Source organism: Bactrocera oleae, chromosome 6, assembly GCF_042242935.1.
Source record: "Bactrocera oleae isolate idBacOlea1 chromosome 6, idBacOlea1, whole genome shotgun sequence".
Classification (NCBI taxonomy): Eukaryota; Metazoa; Arthropoda; class Insecta; order Diptera; family Tephritidae; genus Bactrocera; species Bactrocera oleae.
This window is the reverse complement of record NC_091540.1, coordinates 21,429,246-21,456,206: the sequence shown is the minus strand read 5'-3', so window position 1 is coordinate 21,456,206 and position 26,961 is coordinate 21,429,246. Positions and strand designations below refer to the sequence as shown.

The following is a 26,961-nucleotide window of genomic DNA, read 5'->3' as shown; positions in this document are numbered from 1 at the left end:
CAGCGTGGGTGCCTTCTTGTTAATTTGTGATATAAACGGTTTGCGTTGTTGTTATTATGTTTTACGGAGATATCCGCACAAGTATCGACGAGGTATGTAGATCGGATCGGAGGACTAGAGTTTCGCAACAGATATTTCAGGAGCCGAGAATGACTTCCGTAGTCTGATTGATTGGTTTGCATTGTTCAAGGGGGTCACCATTTATATGTGGGGACTTACATTACCACATATCTTTATTTATTTAATTTTTGTTTTAAAACTTTCTTTTTATTAAAAGGAACTTAACTGAAAATTTAAAGTTTGTATGACTACGTAGCGTAGCGCTCCATGGCGTTTGTATCGTTTGACTTTTTAACTATCAGTGAGTTGTAGTAATAGTAGAAGTTCTTACAAAAATTCAGCTTGGGATAATTGCAAGAATTTAACAGTTGTAAAGGTTGGGGTATTCCCTCGATTGCTGATGTGAAGAGAAGGAATAATGGCATATGACATTGTGTTGCCAGATGTGTTGGGTCCCCACAAAGGGAACAACTCAATGCATGCGCATGTGCGTATATATATATATATTTTTTTTTTGTCGGAGGGGGAATCTTACATAGATACTGATCTTTATTAGTATGCAGTATGCACGATTCGTACTGCCCGCTAAGGGGTACACCATTTTCGGGACCACGCCTAGTCAGGGTTATCGTCCCAAGTTGGACTTGCGGCGCAGTACGCCTACTTACTAAACCCTAAACTCCGTCACCTGCAGCTTTGGTGAAAGACCCTGCGGTACCGCCGTTAGGCATTTCATCGCAGGGTCAGCTTAGCCTTTCGGCTCACGTCATTTGTTCGCTATTCGCGGCTCAAGCTTCACTGCTTTTCTGTCTTTCGGCTCTTCTCAGCTCTTGGATTATCAGAGCTGTCGCCTTTCCATAATGCTCCATACTTGTCTCGATTCCAACATATAAGGCACTATATTATCTGGAGTTATTTGGTCTGCCACTTCTTTTGCCGGTTTTGTCTCTCTATTGAAAATTTGGGCAGTGAAAAAAGATATGCTTTGCATTTTCGTTACTGCTACCTCAAAAGGAGCAAGCGATTCCATTCTCATGTCCGTACTGATGCAAGTACTCTCGGAAACATCCATGCCCCGTTAGGAATTGCGTCATATAGAATTCAGTTTCTCCATGTTTTCTTTCCACCCATGCTTGCGCATTACCAATTAACCGGTGCGTCCATCTCCTCTTGACTGATGCGTCCCAGCGATTCTGCCATTCTTGTGTGCACTGACGGTTCTGAGGGCACTCAGCCGGCATAACGTTTCTGCCATTCTGGCGTATGTTTTTTGCATTAACGCTGGCCCCCATACAGGTACGGCATACATTATGATTGACTGGCTAACCTTAGCCAGGAGCGCTCTTCTGCTTTTTTTTGGTCCTCCAATGTTAGCCATTATTTTGTTTTAGGCCGCATTCACACGGGCGGCTTTTTCGCAGACTTTCTCGATATGGACTTTATAACTTAGTCTGGCGCCTATCATTACCCCCTGGCTAAATGAGCTATAAGCCTTCCTAGCAAACATCCCTGCACAAGCACCACACACCACTTCACAAGCAACACTGATACATTCCAACACACCACACAATACCATCCACTCCTGAAAACACCACACACCAATACATACAACTTTACACAACTCACCGAGGGATACCAACACACACCACACCTTCAACACACCCACGATCTCACCACTCTACCCAACGAACAAAAGGGATGGACGATTGGACACGGCCCCTTTTTTTTCGATCGATCGCCGTCGTATACGCATCATCCGAATCCTGTTCTGCGCCACCCCGGAAATATATCGTTTTTTCACATCATTTTTAAACAACCTTATAAATAATTTCAAAGAATAATAAAACTTCAAGTGGGAAAATCCTTTATACATTTGATATCAAATTTGTGCTTTGTTTTTAATCGGAAAAAAGTGAAAGTGATGAGTGTTTTGGTGCAATTTAGTACCCGAGTAAATATGGGCCTTCGAGCCCTAGTGGACGGCACTATGGGTGTTTAAAAAAAAAAAACCCTAAAGTGAAAGGCTGTGAAATGGCCAAAAATAAGTGAAAAACAGGAAAAAACAATAAGAAGAAAGTGCAGTTACCAAAAACGGAAAAAAAAAATTACAGTAACGTAACAGTGTACGTGCAGTTACGAAAAAAAACGCTTTAGTTTAAAACAAAGTGCTGTTACAAAAGAAAAATACATACGTACATATATAAGTGCAAAATAAGTGCAGTGCAGAGCATATACACATATAACTAAAAGTGTTCAGTAAAACAAAACCAAAAAAGTGATGTTGCAATGTATAATTACTACATATGTACATAATTAAGCGCAAAATAAGTGCAGTGCATATACACACATAACTTAAAGGAATGAGGCTGAACAATATAAAAAAACTACAATAAATATTAAAAACACATAAAACAAGAAAATTAACAAAACAAATTTTTTCCCATATAAAAAGCGAAATTAATATTTAAATATAACGGACACCAAACTGTCTCAATTTACGGTTTAATTTACGGAAAGAGCCGAAAACAGTTTGGTACATATTATATATATATCTCTACATATATATACCTATACGGGTCTCGAAAATAGCCATATTACATAGGGTGATTTCCTTGTATGCTTACATTTGTGTATTAAAACACACTTTACGTTTCCAACAACACACCAAAATATTTCAAGTATTCACTTGCAAACTTTTCCAGCAATACCCCTTACGCTTAACAAAGCAATAAGCAGGATTGCGTCAAACCAAGTAAGCTAAGGCAAATTGAGAACTTAATAGAAAACATAAAAAAAAAAAAACAGAAATTTACATACATACATATATGCATTTTAGATTACAAAAATATATACATACGTACATATTATTATATACCACATATTTATATGCACATATACATTTTTACATATATACTTAATCTAACAACAACCACATATACATATATATTTGAAAATACATTTTATATAATTGCCAAGAGCAATACATATATGTACATACATAAATTCAATTTTACCTTTTAACATACGTGTACAAGATCATAATTTGATACATATATACATAAGTGCATACAATGAAATATCGGCACATTACCAATTGCAATTTCTCGCTCTTCCCGCACAGCGTTCATACATATATACATACATTTTACGAGAATACCTGCGGTCAATTATTCTCCTTTTCGAGGTCTTTTCGCACTACGTACATATATACACGCGAATTTACATACATACCGGCACAGGTTTACAAACATACATACGTACTTCGCTTCAAAGTCCACATTGGCAAATATTCCGCAATACCCCTTGTTCTTTGTTAAACAAAAACAAGTAGGATTGCATATATACATATAACATTCTAAGTCCACATTGGCACATATTCGCAATACCCCTTGTTCTTTGACCAACAAAAACAAGCAGGATTGCGCAAAACATAATATAATACATACATACATATGTACAAAGCGCATTGATCTCTAAGACGAGCTCTCAATTGCGCATAACGACAAGTACATATGTATCAGCTGATCCGCTTATAGGTATACCCTATAGGAATTACGGACGAATAATACATACACATACAATTAGAAATAAAATCATTTGCATTTATTAATAATCAATTAAATAAATAAATAAAAAAATAAAATAAATAAATAAATAAATAAAAAAATATCGCGGGTGAATACGAACGGTACGAACTAAATACGCGAATTTTTGCAACTTAATCAAATTAAAAACTCTTACTATCTTAAGAGAGTTTAGTTATTCATACGAGTTAATACGAAGATTAAAAACGTCATTGATTCACTAGGTTTATTCATAAAAAAAAAAAATATATATATATAAACAAAAAAAAATCTTCTTTTCTTAAAAGATAGATAGAAGAATATGTTTATTACACTGAAAATATTTTAATTTATTTCGGCATACCTTTTTAAATGAGCTCAGACTCAAAAGAATCAAAAATATCTCAATTGTTAAAAGTACCAAAGATGATTTCAGATGATAAAAGTCCATGTACACCTGCAGAAGCTACACGCTCAAAGCAAGGTGCTACAAAGCAAAAGAGGGGTAAAGACATTTCTTACACTAAATTCATTGCTGAGAGTGACAGTCTAATACGATACTGCACTCGATTTTCATCTTCGCCGATTAAAGAAAATTCTGAATCGGTATTAGAAATTAAAAAAGACAATCTTGACAATTTTTGGAAACGTCTCCAAGCTGCATATGACGCAATTGTAGAATCTGACGACTCAGATCTACCAGAAAATTTCAAATCTTCGGCTTACGCCAAATACGAAAACTGCTTAGACCAGTTTGAAGAAACAAAAGCAATGATTTCAGATCAATTAAAATTAATTAAAGCCATAGCACCTGCTCCACATCCGAGAGTAGAGCTGCCACAAATTCAATGTCAAGAGTCAAATTCAGGCATCCATCTCAAGGAGCCCACATGTGATACAGAAATCTTTCATGGTGGTTATGAACAATGGCCGTCCTTCCGGGACATGTTTACAGCCGTTTACATAAACCACCCAAAATTAACAAATGCACAAAAATTGTATCCCCTCCGATACAAAACAAAAGGCCAAGCAGGCGTTAAGTAAAACAGTTCGCACTAAATGACGATAATTTCAATTTGGCTTGGGAAGCTCCTAAATCAAGATTCGAAAACGAAAGAATATTGGTCGATAAACAAATATCGATATAAATGAACTTGCCAAAAATTCAAAGGGAAACTAGTGGAGAGTTTATCAAACTTCAATCCACTGTTTCAAATTGTTTGTCGGTTTTATCGACACAAAATATTCCCACAGACAGCTGGGATCCAATACTGGTAAACATATGCACTGCCGCATTACCAGAAAAATCATTACTTCTATGGGAACAATCGCTCTCATCACGAAGAAAATGCCCCACGTGGCAACAAATGAAAGATTTCCTAACTACCCAATATGAAATCGCAGAAAGGGTAGATAAAAAAATGGTGAGAACGAAACCCGTTCAACATGACCTAAATAGAAGCTTCCACAGACCCCAAGCCAGTAGCAACAACAATTTAAATAGAAGCTTCTTCAAAAATCAAACGTTCACATCCGAACAGTACAAGCAAACGTCATGCGAACTATGTACAGGGGGGCATAAGCTCAAATCTTGCGAGAGATTCAAAAAGATGAATATTTTCGATCGAGACAATTTTATAAAAACGAAAAGACTTTGTACAAATTGCCGATCACATGCACATACACTTAAAGAGTGCGATAGCAAATTTAATTGCGTTTATTGTCATAAACGACATCATTCAATGCTGCATTACAACACATTTTCCAGCTCACCCCCGAACAGCGCAAATACAAAAAGAGCCACGGGTTTAGTTGCAACAGCAAATCCCGAAGTGCGAAATCCCGAAAATTGCCAAGAAGCACCATGCTGCTCCAAGGCATTAAACACCCAAACGCTACACAGCGAAATTCAAAGTAGAGTACTACTACCCACAGCAGTCGTCTCCATCGAACACCGAGGAGAGCTGTTTAAACTTAGAGCCTTAATAGACCAAGGATCACAACGATCTTTCATAGCGTCTAGGGCTCAAAATAGGCTACAACTGCCAACAAAACTAGCCAAGTTTGAAATCACGGGAATGGGCGGAAGAGTAGTCCAAAACTCAAATAAAATCTGCCCCATTACCCTAATTTCCCCCCAAGCGGATAAGCACATACAAGCAGAAGCTATAGTCTTACCGCAACTTACAAATATGCTTCCAAGCTATCACATAAATAGCAAGCATTGGCAAAAGGTTTCACACCTAAAGCTAGCAGATCCCAACTGCAACACTCCCGCTCAAATAGACCTTCTATTAGGCAGCGATCTCATACCACAGATAATACTCGAAGGTATTGAGAAAATTTCAAATACACTTCTGGCACAAAATACTATTTTTGGGTAGATCCTAAGTGGACTAGTTTCGGAACCAGTTACCACCATGAGCACTCAGGTTGAGGAAATCTCAAACGAATACCTCAATTCACAATTGAAAAAATTTTGGGAGTTAGGAGAACTCCCCCCCATATCAATCACAACCCCTGAAGATCAGTATTGTGAAGACTTTTACAAAGCCACAACTACTAGATCAGATAATGGTCGGTACGTCGTACGACTACCACTAAAACAACAATTTCCTAACACACTCGCCTTAGGTCATTCTCGCACCTCTGCAATACAGCAGTTTTTAAGTATGGAAAAGAACTTACTTAGAAAAGGTGAACTTAAGCCAGAATACGATGGCGTGTTGGAAGAATATCTCCATTTAGACCACATGGAGGAAATAAGCCAATGCGAAAAAATCATCAACGGCAAATACTACTCATTTTATTTGCCGCACCATGCAGTAGTAAAGCCAGACAAAAAAACAACTAAAGTAAGAGTTGTCTTTAATGCATCAAGATCCACTAGCTCGGGGAATTCCCTAAATGATATTCCATTTACGGGACCCACGCTCCAACCAGATTTAATGCTCCTCATATTAAATTGGCGTATATTCAAATACGTATTTAACGGAGACGTCGAAAAAATGTATAGACAAATAGTCGTACATAAAGACGATCAAGATTTTCAGCGAATTATTTTCCGAAAATCTCACAATAGTCCACTCCGCGACTATAAATGAAAAACAGTTACCTTTGGCGTCAACTGTGCTCCATATTTAGCCATTCGAACACTGCACGAATTGGCAGAAAACACCAAGTCAGAATTTCCTCTGGCAACCCAGGTGTTAAAAACACAAACGTATGTAGACGATATCTTGTCTGGAAGTCACAGTCTTCCACAAGCATACGAGTCACTATCACAAGTGATAAAAGCCCTCAAAACCGCAGGGTTTCCGTTGAAAAAGATAACGGCGAACCACCCTAATATTCTAAAAAATATACCACATGAAAATTTGTTAGATACTAATTTCCTTAAATTCGAAAAGGAAAGTATAACAAAAACTCTGGGGATCCAATGGAATGCGATATCTGACCAGTTTTCATACACTACAGAGTCAATATCTGCATTATCCGCCATAACGAAACGACAAATTCTATCCTCTGTGGCGAAACTTTTCGACCCCGCAGGATGGCTTTCGTCAGTTATGATACAAGCAAAAATTCTAATACAAGAATTATGGCTAGATGGAACCGACTGGGACGAACAAGTAAAACCACTTCGTTTAGAAAAGTGGTCCCAGTTTGGAAACAATCTAAACGATATCTCACAGATACAAATCCCACGATGGGTAAATTATGCCCCAGAGCACAAAGTCGAACTACACGGCTTCTGTGACGCTTCTGAAAAGGCATATTGCGCAACTACTACTAGTAGTAAAAGCAAAAGTGGCTCCTTTAAAAACAATAAGTCTGCCACGACTTGAATTATGTGGAGCGCTACTACTAGCCAAACTCGTGTCCATCGTAGAAACGCATTTAAACATGGCACAATATAAATTATATCTATGGTCCGATTCCGAAATTGTACTAGCCTGGTTAGAAAAACCACCACATGCATGGAAGACGTATATTTCTAATCGAACGTCTCAAATACTTGACCTAGTAGGATCAGCCACTTGGCGACATGTAGCCAGTGCTGACAATCCTGCTGATCTAGGTACAAGAGGATGCAAACCCCTGCATCTTGCCACCACCACCCTCTGGTGGAATGGCCCCCGATGGTTAACAGAATCTCCCGATTCTTGGCCACAATCGCCCATGCGCAATATAATTGCCCCAGAAAGTCGAAAAATCGACTCTTTTCACACAACAGTGGATGATACTGACATCCTCGATCGATTTTCATCGTATCCCCGAGCACTCAGCGTAATAGCTTACATGCTCAAGTCCATAGAGTGACTCAAAATTAAACTTAAGGGAGTAACTTCATTACACTCCCAATGCAATACAGTGACGCACCTAGGCTTACAAAAAGCAAAGGTCGCTCTTATCGCATCTACTCAAACGCGCTACTTCAGCCGAGAAATATCATTGCTAAAAGATTCGAAGCCAATCGATAAGAAGAGCTCACTTTTAGTACTAAATCCATTTCTGGACACAAAGGGTTTGCTTCGTGCGAATGGTCGGCTTGTCAACTCCAGCCTGCCATACAACGAACGACATCCCATAATCATACCAGAAAAAGCACGGCTTGCCACATTATATCTGCATTATGTCCACATACTGATGCTACACGCCGAGCACCGCCTCATGCAACAAATAGTCCGCCAAGAGTTTTATATCCCCCGTCTTAAGCCTCAAATAAAAAAGTGCATTTACATGTGCAAAGTTTTACAAGCAAAAAATGCGAACGCAGATAATGGCAGCACTTCCACCTGAACGCTGCAACTTTGCTCTGCCCTTCACAACAACAGGTGTAGATTTTGCTGGGCCTTTCCAGATAAAGGCTTCAATGTTAAGATCTCCCACTTTAATGAAAGGCTATGTGGCAGTTTTTGTTTGTTTTACGACAAAAGCTGTTCACCTTGAGCTATGTACAAATCTGACGACAGAGGCTTTTCTCGCGGCATTCGCTCGCTTCGTCGGACGGCGTGGTTTTCCTTCAAAAATAATGAGTGACAACAGCAAAACGTTTATTGGAGCCAAAAGAGCCACTGAGAAACAGTTTGTGGACTTTATCCAACAAGTCTCATCTGAGATTGTACAGAAGTACGCACCCCAAGGCATTAATTGGCAGTTTATCCCCCCAAGCGCTCCTCATATGGGTGGTTTATGGGAATCAGCTGTAAAAAGCTGGGATTTGACCCAGATCAAAAAAGTAGCTGGAAACTACAAGTTTAATTATGAAGAATTCTCGACCTTATTAATTCGGATTGAAGCCGTACTCAATTCACGGCCAATCACAATCCTCTCGCAAGATCCCTCCGATTTCACCGCCCTAACTCCTGGGCATTTTCTCAAAGGAGCACCCATTCTGGCCATACCTGAGCCAGACGTGGAGTCGCTATCCTTATTAAACCGATGGGAAAGAATCAAAATTCTCCATCACAATTTTAGTCGCCGATGGAAAGAAGATTATCTAAAGGACCTCCACAAGAGGTACCGCTGGAAAGCTCCAGAAAAGGCGCCGAAGCTTGGAGATTGTGTCATTATTCATGATGATTGTCTACCCCCTGCCGAATGGCGGCTTGGTCGCATAGAAAAGCTACATTATGGCTCCGACGGTCATATAAGAGTAGTTGATCTCCGCACCCAAAGCGGAACGCTAACCAGACCGCTCGTGAAGCTGTGCTTTCTACCAACCGCAGATATAAACGAAAAAGCAAATAATAAACGATAATACGATCATAATCCCGAAAACGCAATTCATAACCGTTTCAATAAATCGACGAAAAAACGAAAAGACAATAACTCGCAAACTCGACAACAATCCGTATATATAAGTATATAAGTATTATATATAAACTAACGAATCGATTAATACCCCTTCATGCTACCAAGAGTTGTAGAATGCCAATTTCAACTTATATCTTAAAACTTTATAAAGCCCAATAATCTTTTCTACTTAGATAACTATGGACGCAGATGCACCTATGCCAACGCCTGCTAATCGGTCGGCTATCAATGTGCCGCGACCTGGGGTTACTCCAGCGCCGCGATCTGTAACTGCAACCGCTCCTACAGCCGCTCCTCGAAGTAGCGCGCGACCGTCACCAACAGCAAACAGGGAACCGCAGCGCGTCCGGAGCATCATTTGCCGCCGCCCTCACCGACTACAACACTGCAACTTTCTTAGAGGCATGCAACCGATGCAACGCCAGCAAATTGCCCAGGCTCATGGGCATTGTCTCAATTGCTTGACAGCGGCACATAACACTCAGGAGTGCACGTCCGTCAATCTGTGCCAAATATGTGGCAGGTTGCATCATACGTTGCTCCATCGCAACCCGAGACGTGACATCGGTCGGCCGCCTGCCCCGCGCAGCCGCCCTCCAAGTAGACAACCACTATCTACTCGGGCAATACAGCACCGACGACCAGCAGCCCCTCCTGTGTCCCGATTAAGGAGCCACCGAAACGAAGCACCGATGATGCGCCGGCACTCTATGCCGCAATATCGCCGCTCTACGGGACTGAGCAACGTTGTAGCAACGCTGCAACAGCTGCAACGACTCTTAGGCTAAACATTCGCCTAGGGGGGCCGGGATGGCAAAATGAGCTATAAGCCTTCCAGCAAACATCCCTGCACAAGCACCACACACCACTTCACAAGCAACACTGATACATTCCAACACACCACACAATACCATCCACTCCTGAAAACACCACACACCAATACATACAACTTTACACAACTCACCGAGGGATACCAACACACACCACACCTTCAACACACCCACGATCTCACCACTCTACCCAACGAACAAAAGGGATGGACGATTGGACACGGGCCCTTTTTTTCGATCGATCGCCGTCGTATACGCATCATCCGAATCCTGTTCTGCGCCACCCCGGAAATATATCGTTTTTTCACATCATTTTTAAACAACCTTATAAATAATTTCAAAGAATAATAAAACTTCAAGTGGGAAAATCCTTTATACATTTGATATCAAATTTGTGCTTTTTTTTTATTCGGAAAAAAGTATAGTGGTGAGTGTTTTGGTGCAATTTAGTACCCGAGTAAATACCCCAGATACTTTAACGATGTTTGTGTCGAGATGTTAGTTTCTTTTTGTTTGTAATAAACACTGCCTCAATTTTTTGTTCCGCAAGTTGAAGTTTTGCGCTTGCTAGCCACTGCTTTATCTGTTGTACTGTATCACTAAATATATTTTGGATTTGGTGTAGTTCTTTAGCTACTATTGTCACTGCAATATCGTCGGCATATCCGATTATCTTTTCTTCTTTGCGCAAAGAGAGCAGGAGCCTGTCAGATAAATAGCTTTATGATTTTCAACAAATAAGATGGTGTTCTCTTGTTCTCTAGTGCTTGCAGTATATGGGACCAGCTGGCCGAATTAAACGCGTTTTTTACATCGAAAGTAATGACAGCGCAGTATTGCTTTTTGCCATAAATCCACCTATCTCCTTCAATAGCTTTTCCATATCTTTGGGAAGACACCTTCTCGCAAGCATCGTGAATATAACGCCGTGAATGTCTTTGTGTTAAGTTTTACTGCGAGTTTTAGAGCCCTGTTCGGAATACCATCCAGTCCTGGTGCTTTAGAATTTCCGAACCGCTCCACAGCTTGTAGTACTTCCATATCATTGACCTCTTGCGGAGAACTCCACATTCGTGGCTTTGTTTAGGAAACAGCGTTTCAACTACCTTTTGGATTAACGAGGGACAGGTAGGTGCTTGTCCTTTGCCCCCTCCAAACCTTGACATTACGATTTTATATGCTTCGCCCCAGGGGTTCTCGTCTACTTTGTCACATAGAGGTTTGAAGTAGGCATTTTTGCTCTATTTTATCGCCTTTTTGAGCTTGCTTCGTTTTTTCTTGAAAATGTCACGGAGTACAGTATATTCCCCTCTTCCTTTGCTCCGCTGACATAGGCCCCATGCTTTGTGACAATCACTTCTCAGTATTTCGATTTCACTGCTCCACCAATCTGCCGGCTTTCTCCGAACAGTATGTTCCTTTTTCATCATGGCGGCATCGCATGCTTTAGTAACATGATGAACCAAAAGTTTGGCCTGCTGGTCTACGTCATTACTTTCATTGAGGTTTTCGTCAAAAATAAATTGGAAAACATCCTCCTTCAGTGTTTCGATCCTCCATCCTTTGGCCTGCACATTTTGTCGGCAGAGGTTTCTTCTTGGCCGTTCCATGTCCTTGTTGATATTTATCATTATTCCCAGATGATAACTCTGGGTATATGTATCAGACACCCGCCAGTCTGTTGATCGAAATAAGGAACTGCTGGCAATAGATATATCAATAATGGCGCCTCGTCCATTCTTCTCAAAAGTGTTTTGTGTCCCTGTGTTCAACAGTACAACTTCTAGCAGGCCGAAGGCTTTGAGCAATGTACTGCCTTTCTGGTTAGTAGCTTTGCTTCCCCATTCTAGAGCCCAGGCATTAAAGTCCCCTGCAATTATGTTAGGTGTTGTGGTCATTGCTTCTTTCACAACTTATCCAGTCCAGTATTTTTTCATAGTTAGTATGCGATATACTTGGCGGTATGTAGCAGCTGTAAAAATAAATCCCACATATTTTACCTCGTGTGAAGTACGCATTTTGCGTTAGTGGTTTGTCGTGTATCACTTTATCTCCACATGCCCATATTGCAACCTTATTGGTGGTATCTGAGATATTGTTCACAAATTGTTGCTACGTCAATATTGTTTTCATAGGCCGTTTGCGTTAAGAAATCCTGAGCTGCCTCGCAGTGGCTCAAGTTTATTTGCAGGATCTTCACTTCTTAGTTTTACTACATGCTGCTGTATAGATGGGGCATGTTAGGCTTCCTATTTGGTGGTCAGTGTTCGTTCTCTCACTGTTTTTGCACGCAGTGCAAAAGGGTTTATTGGTACAAGTTTTTGCCCGGTGGCCCGCTTCTCCACATTTAATACAGCACAGACTCCTGCCTGTATTGTTGCATGCTTTCGCCACGTGTCCATATAAGCATCTAAAACATTTCCTCAGTTGTGTGTTTTCTCTTATTTAGCATACTGTCCAGGCGATCTTTATCTTTTGCGCCTGCAATAGATATTTTTCTTCTTGCACCGGAAGACTTATCACTGCTTTTTGCGTGCCTGCGTAAGCCGCTCTGATGCTATTTATTGAATTGTCCTCGAAAAGGCTAAGCTCTTTAATTTGAAAACGAATCGCTTCTGCAATGTCCTTTTTCGTAGTGATATCGTCCATGTCACTCGCCTCCACTGTTGTCTTCTGTTGCAGTGTTCTAATTTACGTCTGGTCGCCTAGTATTTTCCCTATGTCCTCCTTGTATCCTTCAGTGCTTCCTGTTTGTGTCTTCTTCAGTTCAAGCAAAATCTCTCCTTTGGCTGTCTTCTTTACTCGTCAGACGTTTTTGCCAAGTTCTTGCAAAGTTCCGTTATTTTTTACCGCTCGGAGTATGTCAGCGTACGTCATATTACAATTTTTTGCAATGACAATTGCATTAGGCCGTATGCGTGGTGCGGGGTTTGCATTTTTTTAATTTTTCTTCTTTTGCTCTTTACGTTGGACCGTAGTCCAGTCCTCTTCTGTTGACGACTCCATTCTTGAGCATTTATTATCGCTCTTTTCTTCCTCGCAACTCTTGTTAACCACCGTTTTCCCCGTCCGCTCTTCGTGGGAGGTTTTGGTCCTTTTAGGTGGCGTCTTTCTGTTTATTTGGTTGTTATCTTGTGGCCTTTTAGGCGTTACCTCAACAACCGTTTGCTGACTTGCTAAGATTCGATTACTTTCCCTTTGTCTAATATGATCCTCTTTCGCTTGGAGCTTTGAGATTGTGCTCAGCAATTCTCTCATGGCATTGTTGATGGAACGCTGTGGCGGGCACATCATATCCGCTAAGTTTTGGATAATTTCTCCCAATTCGTATACATGATCCCGTTTGGCTTGCCCCTTCTTTTCCGCGATCGTGAATCCCTCTGGTAGCTTCAGTGGTGACGATTTTGCGCGCGTGGGTCTATCCGTAGAAAGCACTGGCCAGCCTTCTTAAAGGGGTCGACTTCTGAGAGGTCGCTCGTGCTTGCATTCTATCTGCGCCATTTACTAGCTGCTCCACATGGGGATCATTCGGTATCGACGTCTTCTGAAGAGAGCTGCTAATGATACCGTTTCTTTTGTTGCTGCTATTGTTGTTTTTGTTGTTTGTTTTTTCTATTATTGTCTCCATTAATCAGTTTTACCAGCGCATCGTGTGCACGGGGGCGGGTCGAAATAGACCGGAACGGGTATACCCTCGGAGACGATGCCCCTACCCCCGTTCCCTGAGGCCTGTCCTTCGCTTTACCAGGAATACACGGACGAACCGGCGCTCGCCCGAAGCAACGCAGTCTACTAGTTCTGCACCCAATGGATACTTCCTGACCTAGGCCTGAAGGGGCTAGTTACTGATTCACATCGTGGCTAACACTTCGGCAGAGCAAGCTCACATCACCCTCTCCAAAACACCAGCGGGATACAGCTGATGATATTTCGTGGGACTCCTCGTGCGCCCCGGTATGAAACCGTTCATTGTGAGTCCATCTCGCCTGGATTTTTCTATTACTCACCATGCCCACGCATCCTCTATTCGTTGTTACTTATTTCGCAATTAACCTGCTACTACAGGCCGTCCGGCTATCCGCGTCCCAGCGAGAAATTCAAAAAAATCGTTTTTTGCAGCATAACTCTTTAAGAATATGTCCCTAAACGGGTTTTTTGAAGTTTCATTTATTTTGGGAGTTACAGCACATTTTGTGATGCGCCGACAAAAGCGACTTGCAGCTCGGGGCCAGCTTTAAAGTCGTTTTTCTCTACTTCTATTTTAAAAACGGTGTGCATGATATCTCAAGTTCTACTCAATAGATTTACTTGAAATTTTATACAGAGCTTCTTTAAAAAATATACTATCGCACTACGAGAGGACTTTTGAAAAAATAAAATTTTGTATATAATTCTGTTTTATGGCAACGATTTTTTTCATGTTCATATTTTTATGAACAATTGGCAACAAGAAGATGGAGCATTTGTGGTAGTGTTCCTTCATCATCATTTAGTAAAAAACAAAATGGTTCCTCATTTAAACGAAAATAACTAATGAATCTGCAACAAGCATTATTTAAAAAACATTTAATTGTCAATAAATTTATATACAAATATTCAATATTTTATTTGCTTCCTTATCAGCTTATTTTATTGTTACTTTATTACTTATTTACAAATTCCGCCACATGTCGTTAAACTCATACATTTCTTTCATTGTATGTATAATAATGTTTTTGTTTGTGAACAGTATATACTCCATTGCATATCCTTATAATTATTGATATTTAATATATAATTCTAGTAAACACAAGTATGATGTATATGCTTTTAACCTTCTGTAAGTTTTGATAATCTTTGGTTTTTTTCTACCGTTTGTAGTTTTTACAACCAAATTATAAGAAATTGGACCTCTTAATTAATTTATATTTACCGCAGATGGAATGACAATATCCAGTTTCCCAACTTCTAACAATTAAAACAGCTATACGTAAATAACTTTACATTTCTGTTGATTAAGATGAAATCGCAAATGATCATACGAGCATAGTCAGAGGTTAGCGACTCTTTAAGGGGTTAGATGGGTTTTAGAGGTTCAAAACATGATATTTTTACTATTTTTTATTTACCATCACAAATTATTTTTAATCAATTCAGCATATCGAAGATACATATTTTAAACAGTATTTTGTGACATTTTTATTTAAAATTTCCAATTAAGTTTTGAGATAAACGCGTTTAACTCCGAAGTGATGCATTAATGTATTATATTATATTAACTCTTAGAATTTTACTCGGATCGATTTGAAATTTTAGAAGAATATATTAAATATATGTATTTTAAAAATAGTACAATATTATTTAATATGCCAGAAATTATCGATTTTTTGAAATGTTCAAACCGACCTAACACCTTAAAGTGCTATAGTCAGTACGAAAATTGTTCTTTAAAACATACATACATATGTATATATGTATGCACCGCTAAAATTTTCACTTCCATCGCATTAAAGATTTTTCAGATTTAGCTTTCTTGTTTCGTTCATCTAACGATTTTAGTAGCACCTAAAACTAATCGGGATGACATCTAGTACTTCAGCAACTAATCGACTAAGTAAGTGACTAACCTAATTGGGTGTATATCATTACCTACCTATCATTAGTTTAAAAATTGGTGAATTGGGACTATAGCCACCCCTCTTACAAATATATTACCAAATAATGTCTTTAATGTGTTTCACTGTTTTCAAAAAATGGTTATAATCAGACTATTTCCTTTACCCTTTTCAAACCCCCAAATACTGAGTATAAAACCTTCAATGGCTATGTCTGCCTTTACGCCGAAAATATAGTGATTATGTAACATATCTAAACCAAATTAAATTAACATATTTTTTATATAGGTATACTGTTTGGTGCCGAATATTAGTGGAATCCGTTCATAAAAAATGTATTATGTTGTAAAATCCAAGACACGTTTGCGTAGTTGTCAAAATTGCAAACCAATTTCATTTTCAATTTTCAATGGTGTCACAGAATTTGCATGGATTTTCGCCTTTTTGAACATATGCAAAACCAATATTCGAATCAGCTGTTTACTATTGTGACAAAACTTGCAAATGAATAAATGTGGGAACGTTTGACATATATAAAATACCGAATAAAGACTACGTAAATTTACAATGAGTTCCGCTATTTTGGCTTTTATTTTATTGGAAGAAAAAACCAACGAAAAAATTAAAAGGAAGATATTAAAATATCACAGTAATTCTCTTGATGCACCAGGGGAGTCGCATGGAAGATTTGGATTGTATTTACTAGTATGTTTGTATACATGCTTACTTTACAGATTATTGACTGAATAAAGACGCATTTGGGTGCTAAATTCTCTTTTGTAAATTTTCTTAAAAAATCTGGATTTTTTCCATAAACTCAATAATTATGACATTTTGTGTTTTATGCTTATATTTTCCTCTATAGAAATAACGATAAATTAAATCGTAACAATAATATAAATTATTTTCTTAACTTACATTTCAAAACTGTCCAGTTTGTATTACATCGCACATTACTTGTCAATCAGATCCTGAAATCAATATTTTAACATGGAATATTCCACATAATACAGCGCTCGCCGATGATGAATTTTATATACCAAGTCTTCTAACTGTAGGCAATTCAATCTTGGATCTAATTTACCCATCTTACAAAAAACGCTATTAGGCTGGATTGTTTCTCTCACTGTTTTTGCACGCAGTGCAAAAGGGTTTATAGGTACAAGTTTTTGCCCGGTGGCCCGCTTCTCCACATTTAATACAGCACAGACTCCTGCCTGTATTGTTGCATGCTTTCGCCACGTGTCCATATAAGCATCTAAAACATTTCCTCAGTTGTGTGTTTTCTCTTATTCAGCATACTGTCCAGGCGATCTTTATCTTTTGCGCCTGCAATGGATATTTTTCTTCTTGCACCGGAAGACTTATCACTGCTTTTTGCGTGCCTGCGTAAGCCGCTCTGATGCTATTTATTGAATTGTCCTCGAAAAGGCTAAGCTCTTTAATTTGAAAACGAATCGCTTCTGCAATGTCCTTTTTCGTAGTGATATCGTCCATGTCACTCGCCTCCACTGTTGTCTTCTGTTGCAGTGTTCTAATTTACGTCTGGTCGCCTAGTATTTTCCCTATGTCCTCCTTGTATCCTTCAGTGCTTCCTGTTTGTGTCTTCTTCAGTTCAAGCAAAATCTCTCCTTTGGCTGTCTTCTTTACTCGTCAGACGTTTTTGCCAAGTTCTTGCAAAGTTCCGTTATTTTTTACCGCTCGGAGTATGTCAGCGTACGTCATATTACAATTTTTTGCAATGACAATTGCATTAGGCCGTATGCGTGGTGCGGGGTTTGCATTTTTTTAATTTTTCTTCTTTTGCTCTTTACGTTGGACCGTAGTCCAGTCCTCTTCTGTTGACGACTCCATTCTTGAGCATTTATTATCGCTCTTTTCTTCCTCGCAACTCTTGTTAACCACCGTTTTCCCCGTCCGCTCTTCGTGGGAGGTTTTGGTCCTTTTAGGTGGCGTCTTTCTGTTTATTTGGTTGTTATCTTGTGGCCTTTTAGGCGTTACCTCAACAACCGTTTGCTGACTTGCTAAGATTCGATTACTTTCCCTTTGTCTAATATGATCCTCTTTCGCTTGGAGCTTTGAGATTGTGCTCAGCAATTCTCTCATGGCATTGTTGATGGAACGCTGTGGCGGGCACATCATATCCGCTAAGTTTTGGATAATTTCTCCCAATTCGTATACATGATCCCGTTTGGCTTGCCCCTTCTTTTCCGCGATCGTGAATCCCTCTGGTAGCTTCAGTGGTGACGATTTTGCGCGCGTGGGTCTATCCGTAGAAAGCACTGGCCAGCCTTCTTAAAGGGGTCGACTTCTGAGAGGTCGCTCGTGCTTGCATTCTATCTGCGCCATTTACTAGCTGCTCCACATGGGGATCATTCGGTATCGACGTCTTCTGAAGAGAGCTGCTAATGATACCGTTTCTTTTGTTGCTGCTATTGTTGTTTTTGTTGTTTGTTTTTTCTATTATTGTCTCCATTAATCAGTTTTACCAGCGCATCGTGTGCACGGGGGCGGGTCGAAATAGACCGGAACGGGTATACCCTCGGAGACGATGCCCCTACCCCCGTTCCCTGAGGCCTGTCCTTCGCTTTACCAGGAATACACGGACGAACCGGCGCTCGCCCGAAGCAACGCAGTCTACTAGTTCTGCACCCAATGGATACTTCCTGACCTAGGCCTGAAGGGGCTAGTTACTGATTCACATCGTGGCTAACACTTCGGCAGAGCAAGCTCACATCACCCTCTCCAAAACACCAGCGGGATACAGCTGATGATATTTCGTGGGACTCCTCGTGCGCCCCGGTATGAAACCGTTCATTGTGAGTCCATCTCGCCTGGATTTTTCTATTACTCACCATGCCCACGCATCCTCTATTCGTTGTTACTTATTTCGCAATTAACCTGCTACTACAGGCCGTCCGGCTATCCGCGTCCCAGCGAGAAATTCAAAAAAATCGTTTTTTGCAGCATAACTCTTTAAGAATATGTCCCTAAACGGGTTTTTTGAAGTTTCATTTATTTTGGGAGTTACAGCACATTTTGTGATGCGCCGACAAAAGCGACTTGCAGCTCGGGGCCAGCTTTAAAGTCGTTTTTCTCTACTTCTATTTTAAAAACGGTGTGCATGATATCTCAAGTTCTACTCAATAGATTTACTTGAAATTTTATACAGAGCTTCTTTAAAAAATATACTATCGCACTACGAGAGGACTTTTGAAAAAATAAAATTTTGTATATAATTCTGTTTTATGGCAACGATTTTTTTCATGTTCATATTTTTATGAACAATTGGCAACAAGAAGATGGAGCATTTGTGGTAGTGTTCCTTCATCATCATTTAGTAAAAAACAAAATGGTTCCTCATTTAAACGAAAATAACTAATGAATCTGCAACAAGCATTATTTAAAAAACATTTAATTGTCAATAAATTTATATACAAATATTCAATATTTTATTTGCTTCCTTATCAGCTTATTTTATTGTTACTTTATTACTTATTTACAAATTCCGCCACATGTCGTTAAACTCATACATTTCTTTCATTGTATGTATAATAATGTTTTTGTTTGTGAACAGTATATACTCCATTGCATATCCTTATAATTATTGATATTTAATATATAATTCTAGTAAACACAAGTATGATGTATATGCTTTTAACCTTCTGTAAGTTTTGATAATCTTTGGTTTTTTTCTACCGTTTGTAGTTTTTACAACCAAATTATAAGAAATTGGACCTCTTAATTAATTTATATTTACCGCAAATGGAATGACAATATCCAGTTTCCCAACTTCTAACAATTAAAACGGCTATACGTAAATAACTTTACATTTCTGTTGATTAAGATGAAATCGCAAATGATCATACGAGCATAGTCAGAGGTTAGCGACTCTTTAAGGGGTTAGGTGGGTTTTAGAGGTTCAAAACATGATATTTTTACTATTTTTTATTTACCATCACAAATTATTTTTAATCAATTCAGCATATCGAAGATACATATTTTAAACAGTATTTTGTGACATTTTTATTTAAAATTTCCAATTAAGTTTTGAGATAAACGCGTTTAACTCCGAAGTGATGCATTAATGTATTATATTATATTAACTCTTAGAATTTTACTCGGATCGATTTGAAATTTTAGAAGAATATATTAAATATATGTATTTTAAAAATAGTACAATATTATTTAATATGCCAGAAATTATCGATTTTTTTAAATGTTCAAACCGACCTAACACCTTAAAGTGCTATAGTCAGTACGAAAATTGTTCTTTAAAACATACATACATATGTATATATGTATGCACCGCTAAAATTTTCACTTCCATCGCATTAAAGATTTTTCAGATTTAGCTTTCTTGTTTCGTTCATCTAACGATTTTAGTAGCACCTAAAACTAATCGGGATGACATCTAGTACTTCAGCAACTAATCGACTAAGTAAGTGACTAACCTAATTGGGTGTATATCATTACCTACCTATCATTAGTTTAAAAATTTGTGAATTGGGACTATAGCCACCCCTCTTACAAATATATTACCAAATAATGTCTTTAATGTGTTTCACTGTTTTCAAAAAATGGTTATAATCAGACTATTTCCTTTACCCTTTTCAAACCCCCAAATACTGAGTATAAAACCTTCAATGGCTATGTCTGCCTTTACGCCGAAAATATAGTGATTATGTAACATATCTAAACCAAATTAAATTAACATATTTTTTATATGGGTATACTGTTTGGTGCCGAATATTAGTGGAATCCGTTCATAAAAAATGTATTATGTTGTAAAATCCAAGACACGTTTGCGTAGTTGTCAAAATTGCAAACCAATTTCATTTTCAATTTTCAATGGTGTCACAGAATTTGCATGGATTTTCGTCTTTTTGAACATATGCAAAACCAATATTCGAATCAGCTGTTTACTATTGTGACAAAACTTGCAAATGAATAAATGTGGGAACGTTTGACATATATAAAATACCGAATAAAGACTACGTAAATTTACAATGAGTTCCGCTATTTTGGCTTTTATTTTATTGGAAGAAAAAACCAACGAAAAAATTAAAAGGAAGATATTAAAATATCACAGTAATTCTCTTGATGCACCAGGGGAGTCGCATGGAAGATTTGGATTGTATTTACTAGTATGTTTGTATACATGCTTACTTTACAGATTATTGACTGAATAAAGACGCATTTGGGTGCTAAATTCTCTTTTGTAAATTTTCTTAAAAAATCTGGATTTTTTCCATAAACTCAATAATTATGACATTTTGTGTTTTATGCTTATATTTTCCTCTATAGAAATAACGATAAATTAAATCGTAACAATAATATAAATTATTTTCTTAACTTACATTTCAAAACTGTCCAGTTTGTATTACATCGCACATTACTTGTCAATCAGATCCTGAAATCAATATTTTAACATGGAATATTCCACATAATACAGCGCTCGCCGATGATGAATTTTATATACCAAGTCTTCTAACTGTAGGCAATTCAATCTTGGATCTAATTTACCCATCTTACAAAAAACGCTATTAGGCTGGATTGTTTCGGGACACTATAAGATGGGCAGTAACAACATATCTAAAACATCTTGTTTATTTTTAGCCAATGAATCTTTAGATGCCAAATTGGAAAACCTGTGGAAATTGGAAGAAGTCACTACCATACCAGAGGCATGGACTCGTGAACAACAGAGTTGCGATCACAAATACAATTCAACTCTGTCAAGAAGGCCCTACGGCATTGAGACGATTCAATGCACAAGAACGTCGATTAGCCCACAACTGAAAGCACAATACGTTGAATTTATGAGCGACTACGAGAGTTTGGGTCATATGAGCGCAGTAAAAAATCCAAATCTCAGCGAACCGCATTATTATATACCACATCATTGTGTGCTAAAACCAACAAGTACAACAACAAAGCTTCGAGTTGTATTTGACGCTTCCTGTCGAACCACATCCCAAAAATTCATTAAACGATATTCAGATGGTTGCCCCTACAATTTAATGCGAACTTTTTCTTCTTCTTCTTCGTTTTCGATTCCATAGGTTTACACTCACTGCCGACATAGTCAAGATGTATCATTAAGTATAATTGCACGATGATCGAAAGTTCCAGTACATTCTGTGGAGGAGTTCACCGACTGAATATATTCACACGCATCAACTAAATACTGTCTAGCTGAGCAGCATTCAGAACAACTTACAATTGGCGCAAAAATCGTGAAGTCATCATCCTACGTAGACGATCTACTCTCTGGTGCTGATACTCTAACCGAATTTTTACTGATAAAGCAAGAGGTAATACACTGTTAGAATAAGGACAGTTTAAATTAACAAAGTGGCATTACAATCATCATCAATTCAGAGAAGACGACTCTATAAATGATCTAATCGTAGATACATCCATCACTATGACACTTGGACTAAAATGGAACCAAAATCTTGATTGTTTTATATTTTCATTTGAAGTAAAACTAGCACTAACTGGTCGTCTTACAAAACGTCCCATCATCACTTTACGACCCACTTGGACCTTTGGTTCCTGTTGTTATAACATAAAAAATTTTGTTGCAAGAAATATGGCTACTTAAGTTGGATTGAGATCAATCTGTGCCTCAGACCATTGAATTTGTTGAGAAAAAGTTTCTTAACTGCTTGTCGTATCTTTCACTAATTAAACTGCCGAGGTCCTGTTTTTTGACAGATTTGGAATCCCTTGAGATACATGGATTTTGTGACGCATCGATTCGTGCATATGGCTGAGCAACATATACTCGCGTTATTAAGAAATGCGGCCTTACTACTACCACTCGCCTACTTATTGCGAAGTCCAGAGTGGTACCTACCAAAAAACAATCGTTACCCAAATTAGAACTTTGCGGCGCTCTTCTTCTTGCTCGCCTTTTAGCAAAAATCAAACCAACAACTTTTTTTCTAACAAATCTTTTAACATTTTTCTCAGCCAGACTCACAAATAGTATTACATTAGCTGAAGATCATTCTGCAACACTTTCAACTTTTGTTGGTAATCGAATTTCGCAAATTCAAGATTTAACCAAAGGTGCCCATTGGAGACATGTACCTACGCATTGTAACCCAGCGGATGTTGCCTCTGGAGGATATACTGTAAAGGAACTTGTTAATTCAATATGGTACACCGGACCAAAGTATCTATACGAAAACTGAGATAAATTGTCAAAGAACAACTGCGATGATATCGACATGGAAGTTGTCGATAGGGAGAAACGAAAATCAGCATTCAATACTCGTACAATTGTTAGCATCAATTATATTTTGGAAATTGTGAATTAGCGGAGTATTTATACCAACAGCCTTCGATTAATAGATTGGATGTTCCGCTTCATCAATAAATTTCGACATGGTGCAAATCTTAATGACTCATTAACACTTTACCCACAAGAGTTACATCACGCCTTTCTTTGCATAATTTGGAATATTCAACATAAACATTTCGCTAATGAAATTCATCTTTTACAGAAAGAGCTTACGATAAATGGCCCGTTACGCTATTTACATCCTTTTCTCGAGTATACCGAAGGATTTTAAATACTCAAAGTTGGGAGTCGATTGGAATCAGTAGATATTCCAGAAGAATGAAAACACTTCATCCTGTTGCTAAGCAAATGCGAATTTGTTGTGCATTACGTTCGCCATCTACAACGGAAACACTACCATGCATAACCCAAGGCACTCGTAGCACTGATACTTACATCGTGCACACATTGTATACGTTACAAGTCGAAGCTGATGACCCAAGTAATGGGACAGTTACCTGTCGAGCGATTAACTCCATCTCGCCCTTTTGTCCGGTGCGGTATTGATTTCTGTGTATCAGTCAACGTATATTTGCGTATTCGCACCTTATAAAGCGTACAAGGGATCTTCGTTCGTCCAGCGACAAGGGAGGCTCACATCGAACTCATATCGGATCTATCCACGGACGCATTCTTAGCGTCATTGAAGCGCATGATTGGAAGAAGAGGTCTACCCGCTGACATCTTTTGTGATAACGCAACAAATTTTGTGGGTGCTTGCAACAAACTAGCAGAATTAAAGTAATTTTTGTTTAAAACCTAAAACAAAGATGCAATTATAAAATATTGTGCTAATGAATTTATAAATTTCAATTTTTTTCCTCCCAGAGCACCTGATTTCGACGGTATTTTGGAGGCAGCAGTCAAATCTGCTAAGGGTCAAAAATGCAAGACTAACAGCTGAGAAACTATATACAGTCCTGGTTAAGATAGAAGCTGTGTCAAATTCTCGGCCAATAACACCAATGTCATCGGATCCAAACGATTATGAAATATTAACTCCGGGGCATTTTTTTATTGGTAGTGCGCTTAGGGCACTCCCAGGGCGGAGATTGTCAGCTAACATCAACAAGCATTAAACAGATGTTTTGGAGCAGGTGTTCAAATGAATACATATACGAACTTCAAGTACAATCAAAGTGGTTTTTGGATCGACCAAACATCAACAAGAACTCCATGGTTATCATCAATGAAGATAATTTACCACCACAAAACTGGGACATTGGAAGAGTTATAAACTGTATTCCAGGAAAGAACTTTTAAGTACGTGTGGTGGACTTTCGAACAATGTCGGGAATAATTCGGCGACCAATTCACAAGCTAGCATTTCTACCTGTTTGAAATGCCTTTCAACGGGGCCGGGATGTTGGGTCACCGATTGATAACCACTGTATTATACGGTCATATGTTCTTACATATTTTTTTCTGTTTCTTGTTTTCTATTTATTTGTCTAATATTCAAGGGCAAACATTAGAAGTCATTCAACTCAATGCAGTTAATAATTGTATTTGCATTGTGTATATATGTACATATTTGCTTAATTGCGTTTGCTTTGTACGATTATGCTACCGCTATGTTTTCGTCCACGCAACTATATGAATATTTGTTTGTGCACATTAGCTAGTCCCATTTAACATGTACTAAGCTTAATATGTAAGCAGCCTCTTGCAAAGTTGAATTCCCATTTTTTACATTATATACGAAAGAGTAATAGCGTAAAGTATGTATTTGGGTTATTCTCCTTTTATGAACTGTTAAATTTATGTAACCTACATCCTTATGTATTGTATATATGCACTAATACAAAACGAAATTATGTAATTAGCGGAAACTATGTATTGAAATATTGCTTAGAATATTATTTAAGGAAAAGAATTTTGCAAATAAAGTTACTCTAATAGCTGAACACACATAGCGTCAATACTCGGCCCTTGTATTTTATCGTTGCTGCAACTTCGCTTAAACTTTTCGCTTTTACGATATTTACGCGGTTACAAAAAAAAAGCTTTGTAGCCCTACAATATCTCTTTGTCCTATAAAATTTATATTTTTTTAATAATAAATATCTTATGTCCTTTCTAATACATATGTCCATAAAACAATTGTGTATAAAGTTTCGTGATGATCGGTTACATGGTTTCGGTGTGAAAGCGTAACAAATATACTCACATTCACATTAATAATATTAGTATAGATAGCTTTGTAGCCCTATAATATCTCATTGTCCTCCAAAATAAATTTTTCACAATCCGTAAAAAAATTTATATTTTTTTAATAATAAATATCTTATGTCCTTTCTAATACATATGTCCATAAAACAATTGTGTATAAAGTTTCGTGATGATCGGTTACATGGTTTCGGTGTGAAAGCGTAACAAATATACTCATATACATTAATAATATTAGTATAGATACTACATAAATGATCATGATAGCGAGTTGAAATCCAGGCAATTGTTTATCCGTTTAAACGATATAACAAATTCGGTTGAGCTTATATCGCATCTATATATTTCATCTGAGTTAATTACATTGATTTTAATATAAATATCGCAAACACAAAGCAAAAATTAATAAGATACCAAATATTATTATAATCAATTCACAGTTTCGGCGAATCATTCTTAAGCAACATTTTATACCTTGAACAGGGTTTATTAAATTTTGCCATGAAGTTTGTAACACCCAGAAGGAAGTGGCGGAGAGCCTATCAAGTATATACAAAATAAATTATCAGCATGAGCTGAGTCGATTTAGCCATGCCCGTCTGTCTGTCTGTTAATCCGTCTGTTTGTATATACGCGAACTAGTCCCTAGGTTTTTAAGATATCGATCTGAAATTTTGCACACGTCCTTTTCACCCAAAGAAGCTGCTCATTTGTCGGTACCACCGATATCGGACCACTATAGCATATAACTGCCATTTAAACTGATCGATCAATATTCAGTCCTTGTATGGAATATTTTAATATTTGACAAGATATTTTCACCAAATTTGGCATGTATTATTGCCCAAAGCAGCAATTCTTATATGGAATATTTTGCATTTGTGAAGACTATTATATCTTCGATTGTAGCTTCGTTTTGTATTGTTTGTGTTTAATAAAAATTTAGCCAACATCTGGAAGTATTTCTCTGCCTTTAACGTACATAAATTGCGAGATTATAAAATTTTCGGTTACACTGGGACTTACCTCTTTCTAAATTCTTCTAACTAGCTTTTAAATAAAAAAAATTATAATAATACATAACTGAAAAGTGTTTTCTATTTACCTTCTACTGCTATTTTTAAAAAACTCTTACCTTATACAAATTACAAAATACTTTTCTAACATACTGTCTGCTGATGTATCAACGCTTCGTGCCTAATACTTTCGCTCAGTCCACCCTTGATCATGGATAAAACGATCCGAAACTCCTCTCTTTGCCTTCTGAAAGAGCTCATGATCTCGTGGTTTTTTGGGCAGCACTGAAAGTTCATGAGCTACTCAACAGGTGACAAGCAAAACAACGAACTACCACTAAGAATCCCGCAGAAATAAATTGTGAAATGAGTGGTTTATTTGTCAGATCAGATTTCTTAGTGACTTTTACGTGTATTTCTTATCTTTATTTAAAGAGATTTAATATAGTTTTGTTTTTAAGAAAAAGCGGGTATTTTGTCGCAGAGTATTGTTTTGCTTAGCAGTACCAATTGTCAACGTTTGTATATACATATTTTGGTTAGAATCCCCCGCAA

General features: G+C 38.0%; 1 long non-coding RNA gene across 2 annotated transcripts; it reads left to right on the top strand.

Annotated features, from left to right (window-relative positions):
- Window positions 1-1,099: 1,099 nt before the first annotated feature.
- Window positions 1,100-10,664, top strand: LOC118680747 (uncharacterized). 2 transcript variants are annotated; one of them, XR_011396910.1, is made up of 2 exons: window positions 1,100-2,593; window positions 9,617-10,664. It is a non-coding gene; the product is annotated as an uncharacterized lncRNA (long non-coding RNA). The 2 variants fall into 2 exon arrangements; XR_011396909.1 differs by having other exon boundaries at window positions 1,100-2,812.
- Window positions 10,665-26,961: the final 16,297 nt, after the last annotated feature.